This window comes from Sceloporus undulatus, chromosome 3 (assembly GCF_019175285.1).
Source record: "Sceloporus undulatus isolate JIND9_A2432 ecotype Alabama chromosome 3, SceUnd_v1.1, whole genome shotgun sequence".
Taxonomy (NCBI): Eukaryota; Metazoa; Chordata; class Lepidosauria; order Squamata; family Phrynosomatidae; genus Sceloporus; species Sceloporus undulatus.
The window spans coordinates 112,211,409-112,238,898 of NC_056524.1; the positions used below are offsets into that span (position 1 = coordinate 112,211,409).

General features: G+C 38.6%; 1 protein-coding gene across 2 annotated transcripts in view; it reads left to right on the forward strand.

Moving 5' to 3' along the window:
- The window catches only part of FGF14 (fibroblast growth factor 14), a 363,780-nt gene that overhangs the window by 212,373 nt on the left and 123,917 nt on the right, over positions 1–27,490 (forward strand). The window lies entirely within an intron of this gene.

The following is a 27,490-nucleotide window of genomic DNA, read 5'->3' on the forward strand; positions in this document are numbered from 1 at the left end:
CAGTTGTGGATTCGTAACTTAGAGTTGCTGATCCGTAACTGCTCCATATTCAATAATACTGTGTAGTCATGATTGCTTTGCTATTGTCACAACTGCAAATTGCAGCAATAGCAAATTGCAATATAACTTAATAGCCAGCAGCCACACCAAATGAAGGAGGTATTTTTTGCTGGTCATCAGGACACAGCAGGATGCAGTTTCCAGCTCCCTCCCGAACAAGGCTGAAAAAGTCAGAAGCGGGAACCCTATTTCAATTCCTTGTCATAGCTTCACTCGTGTGGGAGGGGGCTAGAAAAATCATCCTGCAGCACCCCAATTGCCATCTAAATTGAGATTATTCCTTCACTTAATGCAGCTGTTAGCTATTATGGCAGATTTGGGGGATTGGGCCAAGACACATTACTTAGTTATGCATTCATGAATAGATTACACATTCATAACTGAGGCCTGGTACAGACTGGCATGAAGCGCCAGCCTGGGGCCAATTTTAGGGCTCGGGAGAGCAGAGCGTCCTGACAGTCCCAAACCCTACCGCCCTGTCCAGGCACCATCATAACTCACCCCCGTCCACATGGGGGCTGCCATGGTGACATACACGTGGCACAGTGTCCAAACGGCGCTGTGCCAACATCATTGTTGCACGCGAGGATGGCAATGGCGCCCCGTGTGCGACCTAAAAAGAACCTGCCAGGAGCGGGATCTTTTTTAGGGCTTGCAGAGGCCTCAGCATTTGTTTGCTGCAGCCTCCATCCAGGGCAGAAAGGGGCGGCGTCTCATTGCCTCTTTCTGCCTGTCTATATCCCCCCTAAGTAGGCAATGTAGGATCTCATGGATCATTATTAAGCTTTACCATTCACTTCTTAATCACAAGTGCATTATGTGTAACTCTTGCTTTAGCCTACCAGCTGTGCCATCAATATGGGATATAATTAACATATCATGTAAAATTCACTCAGTATTCCCCCCCCCCCCCATAGAAACCTCAAAACAATCTCAATCCATCCACATACATTTTGGAGTAAATTCTCAGATGTCATTGGCAACACAACCTCTGTAATTTATAAAATCCTCACAATTTTATTTCTTGGGCTTTTGTTTTTGTTTTTATTTTCAGTCATTCCATCTACTGTCCGGTTTCCTGGTGATAAATTTATTGAGGAGAAATGATTTGAATGAAAGATGTCATCAACCAAAAGCATTTTGTCATTCACTAATGACCCTTCATTACAATTCACATGAGATTTTTCTCAGCCACAACACTAGGTTGTAACATATCTTATTACCAATGATATGAACCATCTGATCATTTGTTGTTGTTTTTTTCATAAAAAGTGTACATTATAATAATTTAATGAGGATTTATTATTGATATGCAGATATATTACATAATACTGTATGTCAATAAATTGGATGTATTCAGAAGCATGCTTACCTCCCAAGACGAAGGATTTAGAGGTGAGAAGACAAATTAGTTGGACAAATACATGGAATACAGAGTTATCAATAGATTCTAGTTTTGGTGGCTGTATCCTACCACTAAATTATTTATCTCCATGACAGTTGCTGGAGAACAATATCAAGAGGGATCTATTGCCTTCATGCCCACCTCATGGGCTACTCAGGGGCATCTAGTTGGCCACTATAAGAAACAGGATGCTGGACTAGACCAGCTTTTGGTTTGATTCTGAAATGTTCTTCTCATCTTCTTAGTAGACTGATATGCCGTAACTGTGATTGAATTGTACAGTTTCATACTGTGAGGGACTATGTATCTAAATGTCTACATGTTTTTCATAGCTCTTTGTCTATTGTTAGATCTAAACTTGCATATACTGTACAAAGCTAGCACTTCAGAAAGAACAGTCTTACTTATAACTTTATGGGAAGTGTACGTGTGTGTGTGTGTGTGTGTGTGTGTGTGTGTTGAAAGACTAAAATTATACTAAGCTGAACTAAAACAATATAACAACGTAAACCATATTGTTATTTTTCTTACCTTTCTTGATTATATGTGTTAATGCTGATTTAAATTATGAGAATAAGTTCTCATAATGTTCTCAATTAAGTGTTGAGTATGAATTTATTATGAATACATTGTTAGAAATGTATTCATTCTGATTTCCATTAACTGACTGGGAAATGTATTCATTTGATGATAAGAATTAAGGAATTCTTCAAGAGACTTTGTTTCTGTTACTTTTGTAGCATGAAAATACTATATATAAGAAAACATATAGAACAATACGCTGGATTTTTTTTACAGAAAGTACTTTCTGTGTTATCTTTGAAGTAAATGAAGATGTGAATATGTGATTCAATTTTAACTTTTCTTGATTTGATTTTGCATTTTGTTCCGTCTTTTGAATGTTTTAGTACCATAACCAATGTATGGTTCTCATAATAGCTAAAGATATTTTTCAAAGGCAGATTAATAGCATCTTTTTATGTTATTATGACGGGTTATAGACTGCCCATTTGGGGCGATCTGAACCCGCCCCTTTCCCCGGAGTATTGGGGCTTCAGTGGCTACACCGGCAGCCGCTGAGGCCCCGATCCGCCGCTTTTTGGGCTGCGGGGAAGCAGCAAAACGCCGCTTCCTCGCAGCCTGAAAAGGGGTGTCCCTGGGGCTTCAAGCCCCAAGGACACCCCGCGGCGGCGGGGAGAAGAGAAAGGGGTCGCTTGGCCCCTTTCTCTTTTAGTCTGCTGGGCGCAGCTGTCTGGAGGCTGCGCCCAGCGGACTAAACCAGGAAGGAGCTCCGAAACGGAGCTCCTTCCTGCTCCGTGTTCAGGGCGCACTAAGTGCCCTGGCGCAGAGCAAGGATGTCACGTCCGCGCCGCCCCATCTAGAGGCGGCGCGGCCGTGACGTCCTCACGGCGGCGGCCATATCGAAGGGCCGCCGCCGTTTAGTGCGTGACGAGCATGCACTAGGGTTAGGGCAGTGCGGAAGCACCGCCCTTTTGTAACCCTAGTGTGTGCTCGTCACGCACTAAAATGCCGGTCTGTAACCGGCCATTGAGTCTTTTGGTAATTTGCCTTGGAACTTCAGAGAACAAGAGGCTTAAATCCAAACATTAGCATCAAATAGGATAGGCTTGTTGAATTTATGAAGCATACACAAATGATGTAGTTGATCACGTACCCATTGATTCAGTAGTTATACACTGGTTGAGATTAGCAAATGGATTTAGGCCAGAGTACCTTTGTATTTCAATTTAAAATGACATATCAAGTCCAGAACCCCTGAAAGGTTTTGGGAAAATTGGTTCTTCAAAAATGTGCTTGCCATCAAGAGAGCCAGCATGGCATAGTGATTTGAGTATTGGACTATGCCTCTGGAGACCTGGATTTGAATCCCTGCTAAGGTATGGAAACCCACTGGGTGACCTTGGGCAAGTTACCCAGCCTGAGAGGAGGGCAAAGGCAAACCCCCACTGAACAAATCTTACCAAGAAAACCCTGTGATAGGTTTGCCTTAGGGTCACCATAAGTCAGAAATGTTTCTCAAGAAGTCAAGGCATCATCACAAATAATACCCACTGGGGGACATTTTGAAAGTAGGTGTGCCACTGTAAAAATAATAACAACAAAATCTTGACATCTGCATTCTTTTTGAGACTAGCATCACTCTTGAAGCATGACTAATCCTGTGGGATAAGCACTCAACCACCAGCTTTATTGTTAAAATGAAGGCAACATTAAATAGAAATTTAAATGTCTAAGTCCCATAAATCCTACACTTCATTTTGAAAACTAGATAACCAAGTACAAGCCATACTTTTTCTAGCTAGTCCCAAAATGAACTAAGCTGAAAATTATTTAGTTTAAATTGATTTGGATTAAATTTCTTGCAGAGTTGTGGTTGTTTGGGTACCATGGGTATCATGTGGCCTTTCCTTTCCTTTCTTTTCCATAGTGTATGTTTCTCAATGTGTTTTACATAGTGAGATCTTTCATTTATCATGCCCTGCAGGTTAACACAAAACTTTCAGAAGAGATTTTCTGAATGTGATACGTCTTGCGTCATGGCAGCTAGCGAGTGTTCCGAAAACATGTTTGCTATATGAAAAGTGACAGCTGACAGAATGAAAGTCACACTGAGACTTTACAGTACTAAAATAATTTAAAAAAACATCAAAACACAACCCTTTCCCTCCAGTTGCTTTTCTCTGCAAAGATACAAAGAAAAGATAGAAACTGAAAATGGCATGAGTGAAATGCAGATGTTGTGGGCATTGGTTCCAGCTTATAATGTATAGATTCCCATATTCAGTTTCGGCACTGTAAAACCTCATAAGCAGAATGCTTCCATACTGTCAGAACTCTTACTAGTCATCACTGCAAGTATGTCAGAAGATAATGGATTATTTAAGTCTTGGATGTCATAGAGAAAACACTGTCTCTAAGAAAGGAGAACTGAAACCAGCTTTGTAAATTACAATACCTGTGCCTTATATTTGAGAGCCTGCATCTCCCTTTATGAGTCCATTAGAGCTCCCCAGGCTCATTTAGTGGGAACAAGGGAGATGACCCTCTTGGTAGCTGTTCCCAAACTTTTAAGGGCCTCTATAGAAAGGCCAGGATGGGTCCCTTCTTGCTCTCCTTTTACACACAACACAGTGCCAAATGAGTGCCTTAAAGCCGCAACTATCATGCCCTTTCCAGGGCACATAAGAGCCGCTTTTTGCAGCTTCTTTTTGAACCTTGGAAAGGCCAGATCGGGGCCACAGCGTGCGGTTGCCACAGCCCCGATCTGGCACACCTGAAGGCAGTTACAGGCCACAGGTAAGTAAATAAATTCTGCAACACACTTCTGCTCACAAAGAGAAAAGCCCTGTAGTGACTGCTGCTTATAGAGATCGTAATGAACACATAGTATCCAGACTCAGTCAAACTTTCTTTAAGAAAAACAACCAAAAAAAAAAAAAAAAAAAAAAAAATTGTGGGAGATGGTGCTGCAACTGATAAATGTATATGTTGTAAATATTGAGTATGCATTACCTTCTCTCATAATACAGTGTGCTTGTGAATAACTTCAAGCTGTAGCTTTGAATGTAAAATTATGCAAGGGTTTTGAAAGTGTTCTGTACCATAGTGCTATGTGTGTTTGGAGCCTGATATAAAACATGTATCACTGCATTATTTTGATATTTGCATAATCTAGGAGGTTAAGTGAAAATACCTATGAATTGTAAATAATTTTAAATGAGTTTTTTTTAAAAATAGTGCATCAGTGGGGATGGTTATTAAGAAAACTGTTTTAACATATGCCACTCTTTAACTGTTAGAGTAATTTAATGATTTCTTTGGTTATCTCCAGATTTAACTCCTACAGCTTTCATTCAGAGCATTTTTACTGTATTATTCTAGTCTCTGTTCCCTGCACATCATTCTTTTTCACTGTAAAGGAGTGAAAATAATGATGAATGATACCTTTATCCCAGAATAATCCAAAAAGATTAAATTACACCATCTTTTCTATGTTTGATAAGAGTGAAACTAAAGGTCACTTGTTCCTGCTAGTGAGAATTCATGAACATGAAATTCTTAGTTTTTTTCTAAACCATTTTGTTTCTGTGTCTTTTTAAAAAAAGAAAACCTTGAAAGTTATAGAAACAGAGAGGAAAATGTCATTTCAAAATGTCACATCCATGAGTCTTTAAAAATAACACAATGACTAAAAGCAAACACCTAAGGAAACTGTTGGCAGTTAGGGACTTTCAATAAGCAGAAAACAAGAATGCTTTCACAGGAGGGTTGCATCACTACTTAAAAGGTGAACCTTCAAATCGAGAGGACAAACTTATCCAGTGGAGTAAATCACCTTTAATGCTCACAGACTCTAAATGAAGCTGCAGATGTTTCCCTCCTCCCCCCCCCCCGATCCCAAATCCCAAATCAAGCTATTGAAGTTATTTTTATTTCTCAGCAAAATTTCTACTGAAGCAGCAGAAGTTCTGGTGCCAGATGGTAGTTGCACATACTGAAATACGTGTTCAAGGATATGAAACGTGTTTCTATGGTAATGGAAGGCCAAACATCTCACTGTGTATTATGTTCAAATTTACTATAAATATATGCTGCATTTAGTAGAAACAGGGTCTATCTGCAATATTTTAATCCATACATTCATGTCGTCGATCAATTATCCTTGTCAAAAAATATCTTCAATCCATTATCCTTGTCAAAAAATATATTGCTATATTATTTATTTTTTTATTGTCTTTCCTCTCCCCTTGTATATGCATAGCCCAGAGATGTTAGCTGGTTTGCCAAGTAACAGCTAAGAAATACAGTCAGCCCTCCTTATACACAGAAATTTTATCCATGGATTCAAGCATCCACAGCTTGAAAATATTTTAAAAAAAAGTATGAATTCCTAATAGCAAACCTTGATTTTCCATTTTATATAAGGGACACCGTTTTGTTCTGCCATTGTATTTAATGGGACTTGAGCATCCATGGATTTTGTTATTCACGGGGGATCCTGGAACCAAACCCAGCGGATAACAAGCTCCCACTACAATGTAGTGGCTATCCTTCTGCTACATTTTTTGTCCATTAGGAAAAGGTGTCAGTCTCTGTAATAAAGATGCAGTGTGCAAATATCTATGTTTCTGTGCTCTTGATGCAAGCTCCACTGTTGGGAATTTATTCTAAACAGGCAGCTGATTTGAAACTGTTATTGGACCTGAGGGAACAAGCAGTGACTGGAGGCATACGCCAAAAATTGAAATTTGCCCTTTACTGCTCTTTTTTGCTTTTGGATGGAGAAGATGATGAAATCTAGTTATGCATATTATGATGGCAATATGATTTTGCATTGCAGAAGCTATCTACCTGCTTTTTGCAAATCTACTTCTGTCCTGATATATGTGTGGCCAGTGGGTGGGAAGGTAGAAACAACGTGGTTGGCTTTGTTTGTTCATCCTATCTTCCATTACATTAAAAGGATGAAAAATGACTTTATGTGAAGAAATGACTAGAAATACATGTGGAAATTGGTCACATAAAGAAATGTTACACAGTTTTGCAATTTAAGGCAACTTTCTCATAGAACTGTAGAATCAAAGGGTTGTAGGTGGGGTGAAAGGGGCCATCTGGTCCACATACAGAAAAACACTGCCATACAGGAATACACAACTAAAGCCCTGCTGAGAAGTGGTCATTGGATCTGTTTACACAACTCCTTGGAAGCAGCCCATTCCACCACCAGACATTTCTTCATATATGCCTACCTCATGAAGTGAAATGGGGGAAGCAACAAACTGCATTTTTACAGTGGGGGAATGCATTATTGCCATCTCACTGGAGTGGATTAAGATTGTGGTGTGAGTGTTGGCACTTCTACAATACACCATTCTAATGGTAATTATGGGAACAGATTGTTTGAATGTCTCTGTTCCTATGCAGTTCAGTTTACACAGGCAAAATTTCATTAAGACATTTCAGCAGTGATCATTGCCAGTATATGTTGAATTGTTCATATGTAAGTGATATTCAGAGGTGGTGTGTCACATGGCTATAAAGGAGCTGTACACACTCGCTGCCTCAGATTCAGGATAGGTTGGGGTAGAAATATTGTCCAATCCTTCAAGACACTCTTGTGTATGTGTGTTGAGTTAGAACAAATTCATATGCATATATATATTATTTGGTTGCTTCTCAGTTGATTACTCAGCATCCTCTGATGATTGCATGAACAGACTCAGTTGAAAAGCATGTGATTAAGATAATTTTATAGTATATGAAATTTTTGTTTGTAATGTTTGATCTATGATAATTCATTCATATATGCTGTTTGAACAAATTTATATAAACTCTGGGAATAAAGAAGGGATTGTGAGAAAGGAAAGGAAAGAAGAAGGAAATAATGACATTTCTTGTCATTATGAAGTATCCTGCAATATATATTTCTATATTGTGATAACAGAAGCACTCCAACATGTAGTTTGATGCTAAGAAAGGGACTGTCCAAACAGCCCCTAAGGAGTGGCATGCAGCCGCCCCTTTACTGGCTGGATCAGGGCCGGGGCCACTGCATGCCGCAGCCCTGATCCAGCCTCTGGAGGGCGGAAAAAGGAGCCACAAAGTGCAGCTCCTTTTCGCACCCTCTAAAGGGCATCACAACCACAGTGGCACTACATCATCTAGATGAGCACCAGGGTCTCATCATGATGCCGTACGCCGCCTAGAACAATGCGCAGCATCAGGGCACAAGGGAGGCGGAGTCATGGCGTCCAGCATGCGGACGCTCCGCTATGACTCGGCCCACAAGCCAGCACTTTGTGCCAGTCTGTACCAGGCCAGAGTCACTTAATACTTTTTTGTTGTTTATGTATCATTTTAGAGATGAATACCAAGTAATACTACAAATATGCACATTAAATCTGTCATATATATATATATATATATATATATATATATATATATATATATATCTCACCAACTAATCCAGTGGGTTTAATTTGGTTGGAATTGACAATTCAATCTGGGACCATAAATATAAGACTACAAGCCTTGTTTGGACTATAACATGGCTGAGGAAAGTGTGGTCCATGGGCTGCATGTGCCTCCCCTCTCAAACTGTTTTTGTGTCTCCCAGCAACCCCAGGGTTCAAAAAACGTTTTGGCCCTGAAATGTACTGTGGATAGACAGATGTCAACAGATATTTGAAGCCAGAACTTTCTCACCATTTAAATGTAGCACACAAGCTTTATACTACTCTTTTGCTTCATTATCTAATAGACTGATATTTTCAGCTTTGAGTTCACCTCCTCCCACATACCATCTCTCTATCTCTTAGTCATGTACCCAGTGATAGCAGACTCCATGTTTTCTATCTCTCAGATACATAATCCCATGTAATACAGTTTTTGAGAGCCAGCATGGTGTACTGGTTTGCACATTGGACTACAACTCTAGAAATCAGGGTTTGATTCCCTTCTTGGCCATGGAAACACACTGGGTGACCTTGGGCTAGTCATGCACAGTCAGCCCCATAAAACTCCATCATAAATTGGAAATAAAGGCACACAACCAAAATATACTTTCTGTTCCTCGAAGATGGTATTTTGTTGATGTCTCCAAATTGCAGCTTCCATATAGGCTGAGAATTTAGTCCCAGTATGTTCTTCAGAACATTGCATGATGGCTAGATAGATACAGCGTAGACAAGCAGGACCTGCCGAAATGTCCTAATAAAAGGCAGAGGTGTAGGCGAGCGTGGGGAGTGGAGGCAATATTCTCCAGATAAGAATTCAATGAAATTTGCTATCAGTCCCCAGATTTCTGACATTGCAGAGAATGAGACTGTGACCATTGTTTATACCTAGTACTCTTTCATTTTTGCTTTGTTTACACTCCCTTGGTAATTTTGCCCACCTCTTTTCTTTTGAAATGGTAGACTGAACATTTAAATTATCGTAGTGCTAGAAATTAGGGGATTGAAGAAAGCTTTTTGGGGGGGGGGGGGGGGGGAGGAAAATTATAATTTTGATGAGCAATGTCCTCATTTTACCTCCCTCTATAGCTATACCTCTAGGTAAAGGTCTTAGTAAGGCCACACTAGAATTATGAAAAGGTTGTGGCACTTTTTGTTATTAGAGATTAAATAATTTGTCCAACAGGAGATGCCATTGCTTTATAAACCTTTGCTCAAATAGTTTCCATTTTTTACTGCTACCTTTACGTTACAGGTTCTATCAGTCTTCAGTTTAAAAACACTGAGGAGTTTTAACTAGTTATTTCATTTATTATATCTGAAATTATTAATTACTTAATTTCTTTCCACTCACTAAGGTTGTTGCCAAGCAAGAAGTGAAATATTCTTTCTGTGAAAACAGAAGTTTCAATGCTTATGGTATCTGTTTTTGCTGAAACTGGTAGAGTACAGAAAATATTCAAATAAACATAAGTATTTCCAGCGACAGCATTTCAACATATGCATATTTCATGAATATATACATAGTGAATCATATTTCATTACGATGTGAGGTTTGGTTTTTTTCCAACACAAGTTGCAAAAATCTGTGAGAGAAGCAGTATAATTTATATTGGAACCAATTATAGGTAGTTTTACTTCCTAAGCTGAGTATCAAATATTAAAACATTGAATATTCATTTGAGAAAAAAATAATAAAACAAAATAACCTTAAATCAAATCAAGCTTAGAAACTACTATGGTCTTCCCACATACCCAGGAATAACTGAAAATGAAGAATCAAGGTGCGGAACATATCAAGATGATTATTTGATAAATGTTCAGATTTTTTTAAGAGTGTAGCTTGTACTACGATTATTCAATCAAGCCATATATCATTTAAAGACATATCAGTGGAAGACATACATGTAAGACATCTGCTTAAAATGCTTTTATAGTTGACAACATTATGAATAGTTGAAATGGGATGATAGAAATTTGAACTGCTTAATAGTTTTAGCACCTTGTCATTAATTTGTAACCTCAAAAATGATTCTGCTCTGCTGTATCTCTTGCCTGGAAAAGTAAGCATACTTTCATGCTTCTTTTGTATTGTACCCAGGGTGGGGTGTGGGGGGGTGGTATCGTAAAGTTTTAATTATCACCTTTAAAAAATGACAGAAAGTTTGTTTTGATTTGTAATTGTTAACTTATTTCTACATAGTCACCATTCAGATTTACACATTTTCCCCAGCATTTCTTGACCCTCTGAATAACTGATATTGTAGAAGTCCTCATAGACATTTGTCTATGTGCTCACATGACTTGAGGACAAATGAATCTGTGCTAGAACAAGGCTAGTATTCCCGAATAAACACAAATGTCTGTCTCTTTCACCACAATCCCTTAGAATGTGTTTCAGACCACATGCAACTGAGGTATGAATAATGGAAATTATGTAAAGACTTTCATGCTTGCTGAGAAGAAGCCACCTAGCTTTTTTTATTCTTGTGCAAACTGAAGTACCTTTTCGCAGTAGTCTCTGAAATAAATTGTTGTGTTCTCTCTCTCTTGTTTGGATCTTAGCAGCCCAACACCTTGCATCCCCATGGGGATCAGTCTGGCAGCTGGGGAATAACTAAACATTTTCCAACTGACATGTTGTTGTGTTGCTTTGCCAAATCCAGTTGTTAGTTCTGAGTGTACTCTAGGTGCAGCGCATTTTAATGTCAAACCTCAATGCATGTCACACTCACAGGGAGTCTGCAAACGAAAATAATGTGAGCTGTTCACATTTCAAGTTAAGTAGCCTTTCCTTATTAATTCTGGAATAAAATGAATGAAAATCAAATTAGTGTCTGTGGAAAGGAAGAGAATTAGATTAACTCTAAGGCTGTTTGACAGTCCATTTCTTTTGTTCACTGTTTTGTCCACACTTTCCCCTCCCCTCTCCCCCATATACATTAAAATGGAGACACTTTTCCAGTCAAAAGAGCCCTCTCTTGCTGATCAAATTAAGATGTCCAGTCAACTGTTCAATAAATTGATCAAAAATGCCTAATCAGATTTCACAGATTTTCTGACCCCCTCCCCCAAGAAATCATGCTTTATGCATTCATAAAACTCAATGTTCTATGAGGAAGATATCATTCACAGCATGATCAGTATGTATTTTCTTTCCCTATATTATTTTGCCTGAAATAGTTCTGAATTTTTCATTAAAGACCGAATCGTCATAAAATAAAGGATGCTCTTTCAGTTGCATCTATGGAAGCAGGCTCCAATTCAGCAAGATTTATGCCATTATGAGCAGCTGCACACTTTTTTTTTTAATTTAAGGAAAGGTTATTTGACTGGAATAGTTTGAAATGTTAAGAGCTGGAAATACCTTCATTTAGCTTCTTTTATACAAATGAAAGGAAACAGTTGGTAAAGGGTCAGATTCTTTGGACCATCTCTCTCCATAGTCTGTATTCTGACTAATGCAAGCTCCCAGTGATTTCAGCCATGTATTTGACTAGTCTTGTGATATTAAATATTAACAGGAGTTGGAGATTGAAGCAGGTGCCTTCTTCCAAAAAGTCTACCTCTCTCATATGGGAAACACACTTCCAAAAATCTGATGAGCTGCAATCTGTAAGTAATGGAATCAGGTCAATAGCCCATCCCAAGCCTGGCATGATATCATCAACAACAGTGATTACTTTTAATCAGGCAGCTGCTGTTGGATGACCATGTTAATTGGGTTTAGCTTCTGAAGAGACATAGACAAGTGGGGAGCCATCTGCAAAGTTTTGAGCATGACTCATGGTGACCCTATGGATAAGACAGCTGCAAGGCCCCCTGTCCTCCATTGCTCTGCCTAGGTCCTACAGATTCAGGCCTTGTCCAGCCATCTGGCATGTGGTCTTCCTCTCTTTCTACCGCCTTCTACCTTTTCTAGCACTATTGTTTTTTTCTAATGAGTCATGCCTTCTCATGATGTGACCAAAGTATGACAGCCTCAGTTTAGTCATCTTGGCTTCCAGGGAGAGTTTAGGCTTGATCTGTTCTAGAACCCATTTGTTTGTCTTTTTTGGCCACCCATAGTATCATCAGCACTCTTCTCCAGCAATATCTCAGAGGAGTTGGTTTTCTTATTCTTTGCTTTCTATATTGTCCAGCTCTTGCATTCATACATGGTGATGGGGAATACAATGGCCTGGATAATTGTAACTTTAGTGTTCATTTGTTTATCTTTACATTTCAGGATCTTGTCTAGTTCTTTCATAGCTACCCTATCCATTCCTAGTCTTCTTATGATTTCTTGACAGCAGTCTCTTTTCTGATCCATGGTACAAGGAATCTTTAACTATTTCAATTTCCTCATTGTCTAGGTCAAATTTATGTAACTCCTCCATGGTTATTATTATTGTTGTTGTTGTTGTTGTTCAGCAATTAGCCTGCCTTTGCACATTATTCTTTAACTTTAATTTTCTTTAGTAATTGCTAATTAATGTTCCTTTCTCCTATGTTCACTTGTATGTTTTCTGTGTTTAAACATGTTCTGTGTATAATGTTTTCTGTATACAGTCCGCCCTCCCCATATGTGGGGGATCCATTCGGGGACACACACTCACATTATTTCTGCCGGGGCTTGTCTTCCAAATAAGCTCAAAGCCGTGGAAGGCAAGCCTGCCTATAAGGAGGGCCGACTGTATAAGTTGAATAAATGGGGTGATAGAATGCAGCCTTGTCTAATCTCTTTCCCAATGGAAATAATTATATTTCTTCAAATTATCTTCTGACAGTAGCTTCTTGCCCTAAGTACAGTTTTCTCATCAGGACTATCAAATATAATGGCACTCCCATGTCTTAAAGAGTGACTCATAGCTTCTTCAAGTCAAATGCTTTGCTATAGTCTAATAAAGCACAAACCAATTTTCTTTTAGAATTCCTTGGTGTACTCCATTAGCCATCATATGTTTTCAAAGTGGTCCCTAATGCCTATTCCTCTCCTGAGCCCCACTTGTACCTCTGGGATTTCTCTCTCCTTTATGATTGGAGTCTTTGCTGAAGAATTCTGAGCATAATTTTGCTAGCGTGAGAAATTAATGCTATGGTCCTATAGTTGCTACAGTCTTTTCTGTCTCCTTTTTGGGGGGTGGGTGGGGATGTATATTGATTGTTCCTAATCTGTTGACCACTGTTTTGTTTTCAATATTTCTTGGCATATTTTAGTTAACACAAGACTTGATACTGTCTGTGTGGATTGTAGCAGTTCAGTTGGAATATCATCTATTCCTGGTGATTCATTCTTCCCAGTTTCTCTTAATGCAGTTTCCACCTTGCTTTCTAGAATTTGGAGTTCATCTTCACATAGTTCTTCATTTCACGTGTCATTCATTTTATCATCTCTTTTATATAGCTCTTCTGAATATTGCTTCCACCATATTTTTATTTCTTCTTGATCATGTACAGTGTGCCCATGTCATACATGGGTGTGCTATATGCAGCTTTCAGCTTACGCTGAAGCCGTGCACCAGAAGAAGTCATGCTGCGCGCATTGCGCCTCATGCATGAGCCCCATTGTTTTAAACGGGGCTCGAGCATATGCGGTATTTCCCTTACACGGGGGGTGAGTGGGTCTGGAACGAATCCCCCACATAAGAGAAGGGCCCACTGAGTCATCTATTTCTCTGCAGTGATTGTTACAGTAGTTCTTTTTATCCTTGAACACAGTTGCATTCATTGAATAATGGCATAAGTACAAATAACTGCTATGAACTCGTGAGTTTGCTGTTTTAGGGTGCATCCACACTATAGCAATAATACAGATTGACAGTACTTTAACTGCTATGACTCCATCCTATAGAATCCTGGGATTTGTAGTTTACAAGGTCTTCACTATTTTCTGGCAAAAATACTGGTGCCTCAAAAAACTACAAATCCTAGGACTCTGTAGGATGGTGCCATGGCACTTAAAGTGGTAGCAAACTGCATGATTTTTACAGTATAGATGTACCTTGAGTTATTTGTTGCTCTTTTCTGTCTTATCAAGTGATAAACAGAGTTCCCTGGGTGGCAATGCCAGTAGAGCACATGTTTGCATGGGGATTTCCAATATACATAGTTTAAAGTGCTGGTACAGATATGTCCTGAGCTCTTGGAGAACTGCTGCCCACAAGAGAGAGTTGCATTTGGCAATAATCTGATTCAATACAAATTCCAGATGCCTCACAGTTAGGAAGTAACTGTTTCAGGACCAACCAGTATGCCACAAAAGATGGTGTAAGATCTTCAGTTATCCAGAACTATTCATGGAGTTGGTGGTATAAAAAAGAGAAGATGAGTAAAAAAGTGGAGAAGTCAAAAAATTATGCCAAATGTTGAGGCTGTGAGGTCTGCAATTCAGATTGGGATTCAAATGGAGATCCTGTAATGAAGGAATTAATTACAGTATTGCAGATATCATATACCATCTGACATTATGGGGCAAGAGGTTATAGTTGACACCCATCTAGGAACATAAAGACTGGAATCTCTTGTGGTTCTTGGAGGATGCTGAGAGCAGAAATAGATGGAAATGTTATAGTCTTTGTTGTGGCAAAGCCAGATATTAATTTTAGGTGGTTTCCTAGGTAAAATTAATTTGCTATGTTCATTATTATAGTTGGAAAATGTATATTGCATTCTTACAGGCAAAGCAATGTCATTCCTGACTATACTCTGTTCTCTCCTCTTCCTGCAAAAAGCCTGATCTAGTCCAGTATTTCCCCTCTAGCTTTTTGAAACAGTAATGCATTTGTACAGCTAAAGTGAGATCTGAAGATAGATGGCGTCTTGATCAATGCTGTCTACTTGAATTAACCTGTAGACCTCAATTATTTAATGCAGGAGTTAATGGATTGTTGAAGCACACAGCAAACCATATTGTCAATGGTTCATTAATACTGTTGTGTTTAAAATATAGATCTTTATGAAGAGTTTTATCTGTTCAGTATGCACTGCCAGCTCATACATGTTTACTGAAGAGCTGACTCCTAGGATCTTGTGTTCATTTTTAAAAAAGAAAAAGAAAAAGCCAGAAATGTGAACTAAAGGTGACAGGAACAGAGATGAACAGTGTAGGGAGAGTCACTCCAGGGGCCTTGTCATCATTCGTACAAGAAACACAACTTCCATCTCAACAAATGAAATCCAATTATATCCACTGAAAACTGAGCAGCATCTCAACATCACTTGGTGTTTGAATATTCATAGCATTTTGTTATCAACAGATTACAATTCCTGAGTGCACTCTTTTAATTAATGTTCATTTTATCTTCAGCAATGTATGTGGTAAAAAAAAATCAAGGTGGCAAGCAACATGAAGCATACAGTCTGATTCTCTGCATGGTTACTAGAACTGAATTTAACAAGACTGATCAGGGTCGGTTCCAGGTTTTCAGGGGTCCTCAGCGTGATTCCCCACCCCAGCAAGCTAATGGAAGCCCCCACCTCACACTGGAGCAGATAATCCTGACTGCTCTCTCCTGTTATTCAGTCTTTTTGTCCTGATAAAGTTCTCTTTCTGCGGGTGGATGCATGGGACTTCTCTACAAACAGTGGTGGAGAAGGAAACAGAAGTGAAGGCAAGATGAAGGAGGAGCAATGGGGGTGCATTTGATGGTTGTTTATCATTACTGTGAAGCCTAGAACTTCCAAATAGGTGTTCCTGCTCTTCATTGTGTATGAAATGACCAGCTACATACCTCATTATGCATTATAAAACCTTAGATTATTTTACTATCATAAAATCTAGGCTTACAGACACATAATATTCACAAGGAGAACTAAGTGCCTTTAAGTGATCACCTAAAACAGGAGGTGTGCAGCCTGTGGGCCACATACAGACCGGAAGCCTTCCAGGACACTTTCTCAAGCCTTAACTCACACCAAGAGCAGTACTGCAGCTAACCGTGGTGGCACGGGGTGGCAATGGGGAAGCTCAAGGAATCACCCTCTCCTTCAGCTCAGTTGAGTAAATAAGTTGCCAGCAGGCAAAATGAAGTGGTATTTCCAATCCCCCACTCCAATTCCATGTTTTTGCATACCTAGAAATACAAGGGTTGTCTGCACAGGTCAAAAGGCCCAGGTTCCCTCCACCCCATTCCTTGCATTGTCTAAATCAGACAATGCAGGCCAAAACCCCAAAGCAGGATCAGGCCCAATCCTGTCTATCCAGATGCTGTTCTGGAGGATCCAGCCTGATCCCAGGGTAAACAGCATTTATCCTTGGGTAATTTAGCTCTGGTTTTCCATGTAGTTTCTAGGAAACTCCTCAGCAAAACTGGGTTCACACCACAACCACCCTGCTTCTTATCTTGCTGTGCTGTTACTTTCATTCAGGAGCCCCTTGTTGCCATGTCTGATGCAGAAAAAGAGTGCCCGGTTGCACCCATGTGGCCAGGTACCCTATTTGCAAATCAGGCATGGCAACGTGGGGCTCCTGAGTGATAGAGATGGTTTGGTAAGGTAAGGAGAATATGCCAGTAGTGGGTCCCATGTTAGTGCGAGGAGGGGTATATGAACATCTGTCTGTCCCTGTGCTGACCTAGAGACTGACCAAGGTGAGCACCAGGGCCAGGAAAGCCCAGGCTCAGTCAATATACAGGCAGTCATGTGGTGCAAATAGGCATGCTTCTTCTCCCTTCTCTCCCTTCTTCTTGCTATTCCCAGGTGATCTGGATTTTGGTTTTTCCCCCCAGTTTCTTTTCTTTTTTCTTTGGTGGATTGCCATGATTGCGCAATTGCACTAAAAATAAAATAAAATAAACACAGACCAAAAGCCATGCTGGGAAGGGCATAGGGCAGGGAGACAGTGCTATGGAGGCCAATGTGCAGAAGACAGAGGCCAGAACAAAAACAGCAGCATGGCAATTTGGAAAAACTGTGTGATAATGATTGTCCACAACCTGGTATGTTTCAATTTCCTGACTAATGCAATTGTGGCACCTTGTGAGCCTGGTGTGATAAAGTCCTGGGACTTTTCAATTTTTTGGCAGGGGGAAGCTAGGATTGCAGAGATTTAATGTATATTCCAAGGCAAAACCTAACCATTGAGCACTTCTCCTTCACAGACAGCTTAAATGGAATGAAGTAATACTGTACTTAAACATAGTTATTTCAATACAATATATATAATACCAATATAATAAATAATACCAAAATATATACATGTATTATATAACTGATTATATTCAATGAAAGCAATTAATCATCAATGCCAGTAGAGCTAGCAAAGAATCCTACCTGAAATCCTGGAGAGTTATTGTCAGAGTTGACATTGCTGTGCTAAATGGGCCAGTAATCTGACTCAATATAAGACAGCTTCCTCTGTTCATATATTTTTCATTGTGCTGAAGAAGAAAAAAATAAATATTGAGGATTATCTTTTTTCCCATTCTTTGAAATTCCATTATTTCATGCTGTTATCTCAGTCTAAGCACTCCAGCATATAGTTAATGAAATTTGTTTTAATTCTAGATCCAATTACTTGGAAGCACCCACTAGAAAATAATATTAAAATAAATCAAAGTTACATAGCTTTTAAAATTTCATATGATTTAGGAGGTAGTTGTAAAGATGAGAAAGCTATTTTTACATTTTTGCAAAAAAAAAAGAGCATTGGAAAAGCATTTGGAAATGGCTATTAGAAAATAACTTCAGTAGCAGCAAAGTGATGATAAAATGCTTTGATTTTATGAGCTAACTTTATAATTTAAAATAGTATGGCCTCTTCTTTTCCTCTTCTCTAAAGGTTTTGAATAGCAAGAAGACACTTTCATTACACTATCTTCCAAATTCCCAAAGATTGAAGAATGAAGTCTTTGTACACACAGTACTTTTCAAGGATAGTTATAAAGAACATTGGTTTGTGTCTGTCTTCTGCACTCTTTACTCCCTTGCTAATTTGCACAATTAAATTATTAAAATAAGCGAGTTAAGGCTAATTTGTGCAACAAATTGCTCTATCAGCTTGTCCTTTTTTTAAAAAAAGTTTCATGCAAGAACTTGATATTTCTTTGGCTATTTTGGTACATGCCCTTTATTTTTTTGTCATTTAAAAAATGAATGTCAAACTATACTTATTTAGTCTGGTATTATAGATGGAGTTGACATTAAACAGGAAGGTTAATCCTTTCGAAACATCTTGGTATGACTAGACCCCCAGGAAACCAGATAAGCTCTTAGTCTGGTCGACAGGTTTGGAAAGGGCAGAGAGACTAAATGCTAAATCATTGACATACTGTAGTTAGGAAAAGTTACTGTCTTGGAATATTGCTTCCAGAATTCCCAGGCCATCATGTCCAGTGGTAATAGAAATTGTAATTCAAAAATAACTTTTTCGAGGTCTGGCGCTGGAGATAGTCGTGCCCAACTGTCCCGGTTTAGCATTCTTCATTAATTCTCCCACTTTTCCAGCTGCTTTTAAAATATCCCACTTTCCCCCTCCTTCTCCCACTTTCTCCCTTTTTCCTTTGCTTACATCAGTTGCTGGAAATGACATTTGAAGAGCAGAAATTAGTTTGCACTCTGTAGGGAAATGATGTGTGGCATTTTGCCCTTCCCAGAAGGCTCAAGCAAAAGCAAACTGGTGCAGCCTTTCCTAACGGGTGTGTTCTTCCTTTAATAACTTTGGTCATCTTGGATACACTCTGAGGTTGTTTGGCCAGATGTGTCCCACTTTTCATCTATTAAATGTTGGAGAATATGGAAAGTTTGTGTCAGCTTCATCTTTGAACAAAGTTCTCAGGGAGCCAAACTATATGAGAGGGCAAGCCTGTATAAGAAAGATCTGTGTTTACAAAAGGAACACGAATGAGCAAAGTTGGTAGGGTGGCTACTTCCACAAAGGTATAAATCACTCTCATGCATCAAAACAAACAAATAAAAAAGGTCCAACTTTGATTATTTTTCCATTTCCCCCACATGTCAAGACATTATTGTGAAAAATTTGCAGAGAGGTTTTGTTTGTTTGTTTGTTTGTTTGTTTGGACTCTTGCACAGCTGCCATTTTGTGGTAGATTACAAAGTTTTGATGTAATAAAAAAATTTTTAATGTAAAATACAGCTTTTCTTTGTTAGGTGTTGTAGGAAAAATAGCCACTTGTCTTTCCATTCAAATCTAAGCCCATGGTAGTAAGCAGGTTTTTTAAATGCTTTCTCATTAAGGATGAGAACATTCATGATTATTCCTTACCTCCCTACTTCTGCAACATGCAAAGGGAAGATATAAATCATTCAAAATGACACAGATTTGCATAAAATGTGTATACTAATTTATATGTATAACTAATTTAGATGTATAAATATAACCACAAATTTAGAATCGTGCTTTAATGCGCCAATGAGAGGGGAAAGCGATCATAGGAAAGAGGGTGAGGGGGACAAGTGAATATAGGTATGCAGATCTTTGAGAGAGCAAATGCAGTTCATAAGGAGGATCTGTATACTTCCATTTGCTTTCCTCCCTCACCCTGTTTCCTCTGATCACTTTCCCCACTCGTTCGCAGGAGACGGAGAGGGGGAAAAGTAGCCTGATCTAATTCCCTCACCACTGGTCTTGTGGCTGCAAAAGTTAATAAATGAAAGAGAAATAAAATACACCTCCCCCAAGGAGGGAGGGAGGAAATTGTAAATACCCAGACACAATTTCCTCCCCCCTCCTTTCTTGGCAAAGGGGATTAGATGGAGAGGCATGCAAGCTTAGGGCAAAATGGTCCTTAGATTGACAGGCAATCCATAAGGGCTATTGGCTGCTAGGTTGATGCAGGCTGGGAAGGGGAAGAACAGCAAGTTTGTCAGGGAGAAAGGTGTGGCCAGGTGTGCTGATGTTGCTTCAAAGTGCTTTGTATATTGAACTTAACAGGGTTGATGTGGGGACCAGAAAAATGCAATGTGAGGCCAATGTTTTGCATTAATGTAGAAGCACCCAGTGAGAACATGACTTGCCTAAGGTTGCCCAGGGAGATTCCATGGCCAAGTGGGGATTTGAACCCTGCTCTCCAGAGCTGTAGTCTCATGTTCAAGCCACTTCCTCACCGAGGGAGTGAGAAATATCAGAATGCTGTGATGATTTTAGGGCAAAAATGTCATATCAAAATTGCATCTGTAACTCGTATGCTTTCTTAAAGTAAATGTTTTCATTGCAAGGTTTTATTTAAAAGGTAATCTAGTAGTAATCTTCTGTGTGGGCATCATGGAGGAGACCAAATTATTAAATCAATGCTTTTCTCCTCCATATCTCTTCCCCTACTCTTGCTAGTCTCTGATAGCTTCAGATAATATTTTTTCAAGCAGATGGATTCCTGTGACAACCAGACAGGTTTGTTTTTTTTAAAAAATAATAATAATGAACATAGCTGCTATAAATGAAAGAAACATACTCACTTTTCTTGGGCCTTATACTTGACTAGCCTGGTGCTGTTTGCTGTTATTAGGTAATTGTGCATTGGCGTGAAGGGATGTTTAAAACAAGACCTAAGTATTGCTGTGGTGATGCATTCTGATGTAAAACCACAGGTCAAGTCCATTTTGGATAAATTAGGTAACAATTACTGCAATTGATATTGAGAAGCTTTCCCATTTTGCCAGAAATTTTGCATGTCCTGCAATACATACTGAGACATTAGTCAGTTTGCATCACACAGTATGCTAGGATTGTCAAATCAATATTCCACTTTTTCTGTTAAGGCTCAGACTGACAATACTGGAGGAGCAAATGAATAAAGGATTTAGAATGTGAATTAATAAGAGAATCTCTGAAAATTGTACATATAGCCCATTTAGCTCTTTTCCTCTCAACACAGATGGGATCTGACTCCAACAGTCCCAGGCTGAATCTGGACTGTGGAAATAATGCAGTTCAAAACTACTTAAACTGTCATAGCTCCATCCTGTGGAATCCTGGGATTTGTAGTTTGTTGTGGCACAAGAACCCTCTGGTAAAGAAGGCTAAATATCTCACAAAACAACAAAACCAATAATTCAGTAGCATTGAACCATGAAAGTTAAAGCAGTGTCAAATTACATTATTTCTGGAGTGCAGATTCAGCCCCAGTTTGACAAAGACAGTCCCAGTTAATCCTCTGTTGTATCACATTTTCACCTGCTTTAAAAATGTCCCAGCTTCTCTCTCTTTTTCTCACTTTCCTCCTTTGTCCTCAATGCTGCAAAGTGAGCTCAAAGTGCAAATCTATTTTGTACTCAATTAATTCACTTGTGGTGGGAGGAGGACTCTGATCTTCTCTTTCTCAGCAGGCTCAGGGAAAAGCAAACCGCTGCAGCCTCTCCTGGCTTATGTGTTCTTCTTCATTCATAACTTTAGCCTTCTTGACTACAGTTCGATGTTGCTTGGCCACATGGGTCTTGGCTTTCATCTGTGAAATGTAAGAGATGAAAGCTTAAAGATTACATTTTAAAAGTAATTTCTTCCTGTTTCTTGTTACAGTGACTGTTTGTTACTTCTTTGTTGTAGTTTCTGTGGGAGATTGTGAATGATAAGGGAATGTCTTTTCTGGGGGTGATTTAGGACAGATATAGAAATTGCATAAAACCCAATTTATATATACAGCTACAAATTTCTGTCAAGACTCCACAAAAATGCCCTTTGAAAGCTAACAGGGTAACCTCTTTCCTACTTGTTACTTCACTGTTGAAATGTAACTTTTTTAAAGTAGCACCATAAAAATAACTTGTTGTGGTTTATTATATTGCTTATACAGCAGCTTTTTAGTTCTCAGTTTTGGATGAAATTTTGCCCCAGTAGCCCTCTAAATACTAGGTAAGACTACTCAGTTTGACTCTTGGTGGTATTGCAGGTAAGGATGTTATATAAAATTAGATAATATTAAAGTCTACTACCCGCCTCCTACATTTCTACTCTCTACTTTGCAAGGGAGCTTTTGTTTCTCCAAAGAGACAGTTTTGTTGCTTTGGATATCTAGTATGTTTTCTAACTGGGTAAAGCTTCAGCCTAACATCTTCAGAAATAGTCTCACTTCAACATTTAAAGAATCACATTAGTGTGTGAACTGTATGTCTTAAATCACAAATTGTGTGTGTGTGACAGTGAAACAATTCCCTTGATGAACAGTTCAGTGTAATGTGAAAGCTGATGATTCCACATTATCAGTCTTGGTTGCACTTAAAAAAAGAATTGCTTGCAACTTAATTTTAGATTTACTTAGTATTCTTTAGGTTTACTCAGTATTTTTTTAAAATAGCAATTAAAGTAAAGTGTTTTTCTGCCACACATATATGAAAACCTATCTCTTGGATCCATTTTATTGATAACAGGTACTTCTTTTTAGCTCAAATTTCTGTGCTTCTACAAGCAGCAAATGCCGGAAATAATATACATTTTTTGCAACTTTCCTTCTGTTTTGAGCTGATAACTAGTGTAACAGTGTCCACTGCTGGTAAATCAGGCAATTGCACTATATATTATAGAGCATGGTTGTCAGGTTATTGTGATAAATAGGAATTTAATGTGCTTTCTTAATTAGGTTTGTTGGATTTGGATATGGGGTAAAATCTCATTCTGCTAGAAACATTACAAATACTCTTTCTGCTAATGTGCACAGTTGAATTAGTGACCTGTAACAATGTAATACTTTTAGCTTCACACTGTCTGGTTTAAAATCCCTAGAGCTTCTTTTAGAGCACAAAACAATTTAGTATTGGCCAGGATTATTGGGTTGCCCCTGAGTGAAGTCTGAACAGTTTACATAGATATTGAGATCTGATTGTATCTCTCAGAACACAAAACAAGTAGAATTTGGCATCTGGGTTTTTAATGAGATATTTGTGAGGTCCCATTTCCCATGTATTGTTTTAGAAAATTAAGTATAGTTAAAGAGAGTGAGTGTGGTATAGTGGTTTGAGTGTTGGACTACAACTCCAGATCAGGGTTTGATTCCCTGCTTGGCCATGGAAACCTGCTGCATAACCTTGGATGAATTACACACTCTCAGCACCAGGTCTGCCTTAAGGTTGCCATAAGTCAGAAATGACTTGAAGGCACACAACAACAATGAAACTTCATCTTCATAGTATGTATAGCTTTGTGAAGACCCACTAGTTTTATACAACATCTGCATCTGGTAGAGATGAAAAGTACTTTGTCCTCCTTTGCCAATCCTTATCAAAAACCTTAAGGCAACTGGTTTGTTGATAAAGATGGGCATAGCTCTTGAAATTGGATGACCTTGGATGGGTCACATACATTCAGCCCCAGAAAACTCCGTGATAGGGTCACCATAAATCAGATATCATACAACAATTTTTAAAAAGCTCACTCTTCAGGAAATTGAATTCAGTAGGGATTATGTTGCAAAGAATGTTTCTCCTAGGCTTGTATTGCAAGCATTGCCACACTTACTATCCCCATTTGAATTGATCTCATAAGGATGTTTAGATGAAATTATAGTCTGGACCCGGGCACAGCAGCCTAGCAGCTGAATGCTATGTTATTGGCTGTGCACTTTCAGTATGCCTTACAACAGCTCCATTGACATTTACTCAAAAGATTTTGGCTTCACTCAACAGTTTTTATAACCTGGCCAAATGTCTAGGTTTGGCATCTTCTGGCAACAAGGCCTTTGAGGCATATGTTTTCAATATCCAGTTTTTTTAGTTGGTTGGTGACTCTGTTCTAGAACCTTTCCACAAAGCAGAACTTTCTGTCTCTAATTTATCAGCCTATGCAGTAGAGCTCACAATCTCCCTTTTCTCTAGTTTAATCCGTGTCTTTTGTAAATCAGAAGAGAGACAACACATAACCTGAGAACTTGATCCACCCACATCATTCCATAGAATAGTTCCCTACCACCACCAGTTAATGTACATTTTGGCAGTAGCATAGAGATGTGAACCTTGGCAGCCAAAGAGCATGGGAATTATTGTTGCTTTTTGCTTTATATGCCTTCAAGTCATATTTTTGACTTAGGACAACATTCTCTTATGGTTTTCTTCAAAAGATTATTGAGAGGAAGTTTTCTAAGACTGAGAGAGTGTGACTTGTTCAAGATCACCCAGTGGGTTTCCATGGCTGATAGGAATTCAGACCCTGGATTCCTATGCTGGCTTTCTTCATGGGAGTTAGGTACTTCTATTTATATCTCAGTATATTCCTAAATGGCTGGTATGGCCAACACCATGTTTATCTTTTTTTAACTATTTTAACTGCACACTAAATGTTGGAAAATTTTTTGCCCTTTGTATTCTGTGCCTTTTGTTTTAAATGTTTTATGCTTTTCGATAAGCTCATTTTGTCATGGCCTTTGGCTAGTACAATAAATGTTAACTTGACTTGAACTATCATTTCAGGACTTAGCATTAGAAATACAGGCTGGCATTCTGTTAATGACATATGCACATCTGCTTGTGTATGTCTTTGGGTGAGGGTCACTGTTCTCAACACTGTTCCCTCACTCAACAACTAAATTCACCCCAAAAACTACCCTTTTTAATGAAATCCAGTATGACCATTAGTGATTTTTGAAGGGCAGCTAAAAACATTGCTGTGTGCTTAGAGCCAAATGTACAATAATATAGACATATGCCAGGACATCCTGGATAATTATGAGGGGGTGCAGCATGTGAAAGATGGGTTTTCAAGAGAGGAGAGACATGGCATAGGTCCTCCTAGCAAAACTTCATATTACATCTCTTCAGTGGAGGATATTGTCCATGGGAATGATGTCACATCAGTTGGGATATGGATTTGAAAATGTAAATAAAGCTTCTTCTATCAATGTGTAAAAAAACCCTGTACTTTTATCAGATAATCTCTATTTATAAATTTTATATTTGGTTTTGCAGTCTGGCACATCCCAAGAGTTGAGGACCATGATGGCTTATCCATATTTGCAGATATCTTTCTGTGGCATGACCAGCCAAATCTAATTGCTTGAGGCTTAAGACATATTGCTTGACATATTGATTGAAGGAGAGAACTCTAAATACATCCAAATGAAATACATCTACACTGAATTGAAATGCATCTAAATACATTCAACTAAAAATAGCTTTAAGAATGACTGGATCTTCTTATTAATGTGCCATATACAACAAAGATTGCAGTAGGCAATATCTTGCTATTATTTGCTGTCTTTTCTACATCCCTGAATAAATCTTGAGTGACAACAAAATTTTAGTCCTGGAATAGAAATATGAAATATGAAACAATTTCATTTTCTTGGTACATGTTTAATTTGAAAAGGAAAGTGAGGCAGAAATGGGGAGTTATATTCTCTCAGGAATATTAATTTAATATCAATTTCAGACCCTACCTTTTGGTGCCTTCAGATGTCTACTAGCTATATATTATAAATGACTTTTTTCTCTCTCTCTGGGTAGGAAATTGGATGTCCTCCATTGCCAGGGAGGTGAGAAATGAAAATGATTAGCTAACACTTTTCCAGACAGTTAATTAACATGCATATTTATCTTGTCTATCAAAAAGGTAACATTTTTAGTTCTATGTTTGACCCAGATTCATGACACAGCTGATTTGGGCTCCTCTCTGTGATATGCAGAAATGTATTAAAGTAAAATGCTCAGTATGTAAACATATGAATTGTCCCATTTAGTCTTTTCTTTTTAAACTCTTCTATCAAGAATTCTTCACAAAGAATAATAACTGAGTGGCAATACAGTACCTATTTCCATTGTGTGCAGAAGGCATGAAGATTTCGGAAAGTTTGCCCGAGACAAAACAAGGATCCAGTCCTGCTTGGTATTACTGGCATTGCCACTGCAGCCTGAAATAGAGGGAACACAGACCTCTGGTTCCATCTCTATTTCTGAACTAAACACTATCACTAACACAACCCCCACAAAAACATCTTATTGAATGTATACAATTTCTTTAAAACTGAATAATTTGAAATATGTATTTTTCAATGTAATGTAACTGTTATATAGGCTTTTTTCTTTTTATATTTCATTTATATTTCATTAAGTATTGCTACAAAATGAAGGCTGTGGTAGTATAGAGTTGACTGTTGGAGACCAAATACTTTCCCTTTTTATTGGGCAATATGGCCTGTAGGGTCATGTAGGATACTATAGGCTCAAACTACTTGTATAAATGGATTGTTCCATAAGTGATCCCTGATGCTTGTGCAAAGTGGTGTTCAAAACCTTCCTCTATTAGTGATAGCAGAGGCTATGAAGAAGATTCTGATGGCAAATACTGGCAGATAGCTACCCCTGGCCACCCAATGTACTTGAATGCTTCTGCCAGAGGTGAGGGCAGCTACCTGGCATGCACTTCCCAGCAGAGGTTGTCCTTGCCAAGAGCTTCTCATTCTTTAATAATGCCCATCTCTTTTTGTCCTTGGCATTAAGCTCTATGGAAGGAGTGGCTTGGGAATTCATTCATGAAACAGGCATATGTGATTTTGAATAGTTAGTGTTTGTTTTGTTTTTTTATGCACTGTAGTAACAGGGAACCTGCTGCCTAATTAGGTTTCCATTGGCTTTGAATCTGAAATTAGCTCCAACTTTGTTAATGTGGAAACTGGTAAAAATATGGTATCGATTGTTGTTTGTATTTCTTCTTCCAAAAGCCCTGGGAGCAGTCCCAGGTGCAATCTGACAAACTCTAATTCAAATGTTTGCAACACCTCCCCACACACTTTTCATGCAGACCTTCAACATCATTAGCCTTTTTCCCCCTCTCTTCCCCACTCCTTTTTGTAATACTGTTTCTGTTGATCTTTAAAGCTTGCACATTCTTTGTGATCTCTGAGCTGGCCTAGTAAGTTGAGTTGCATCCATATGGAGTTTGGACGTTTTCCTTATGGTTAACTTTTATTTTCTATTGTGAATACTTCTCATCTTTTGGTGCTGAGTCTTTTGCTTTCAGAGCAGAAACTAGAGGCGGACTTGAAGTTGAGCAGGAAATATCACCTCATCTATTAATTTATCAAACATATCCAGAGCTGTTACAGTTGTAAGTAGAAAGACAATAGTAGTATTAGTGGTGGTAATAATAATAATAATAATAATAATAATAATAATAATAATAATAATAATA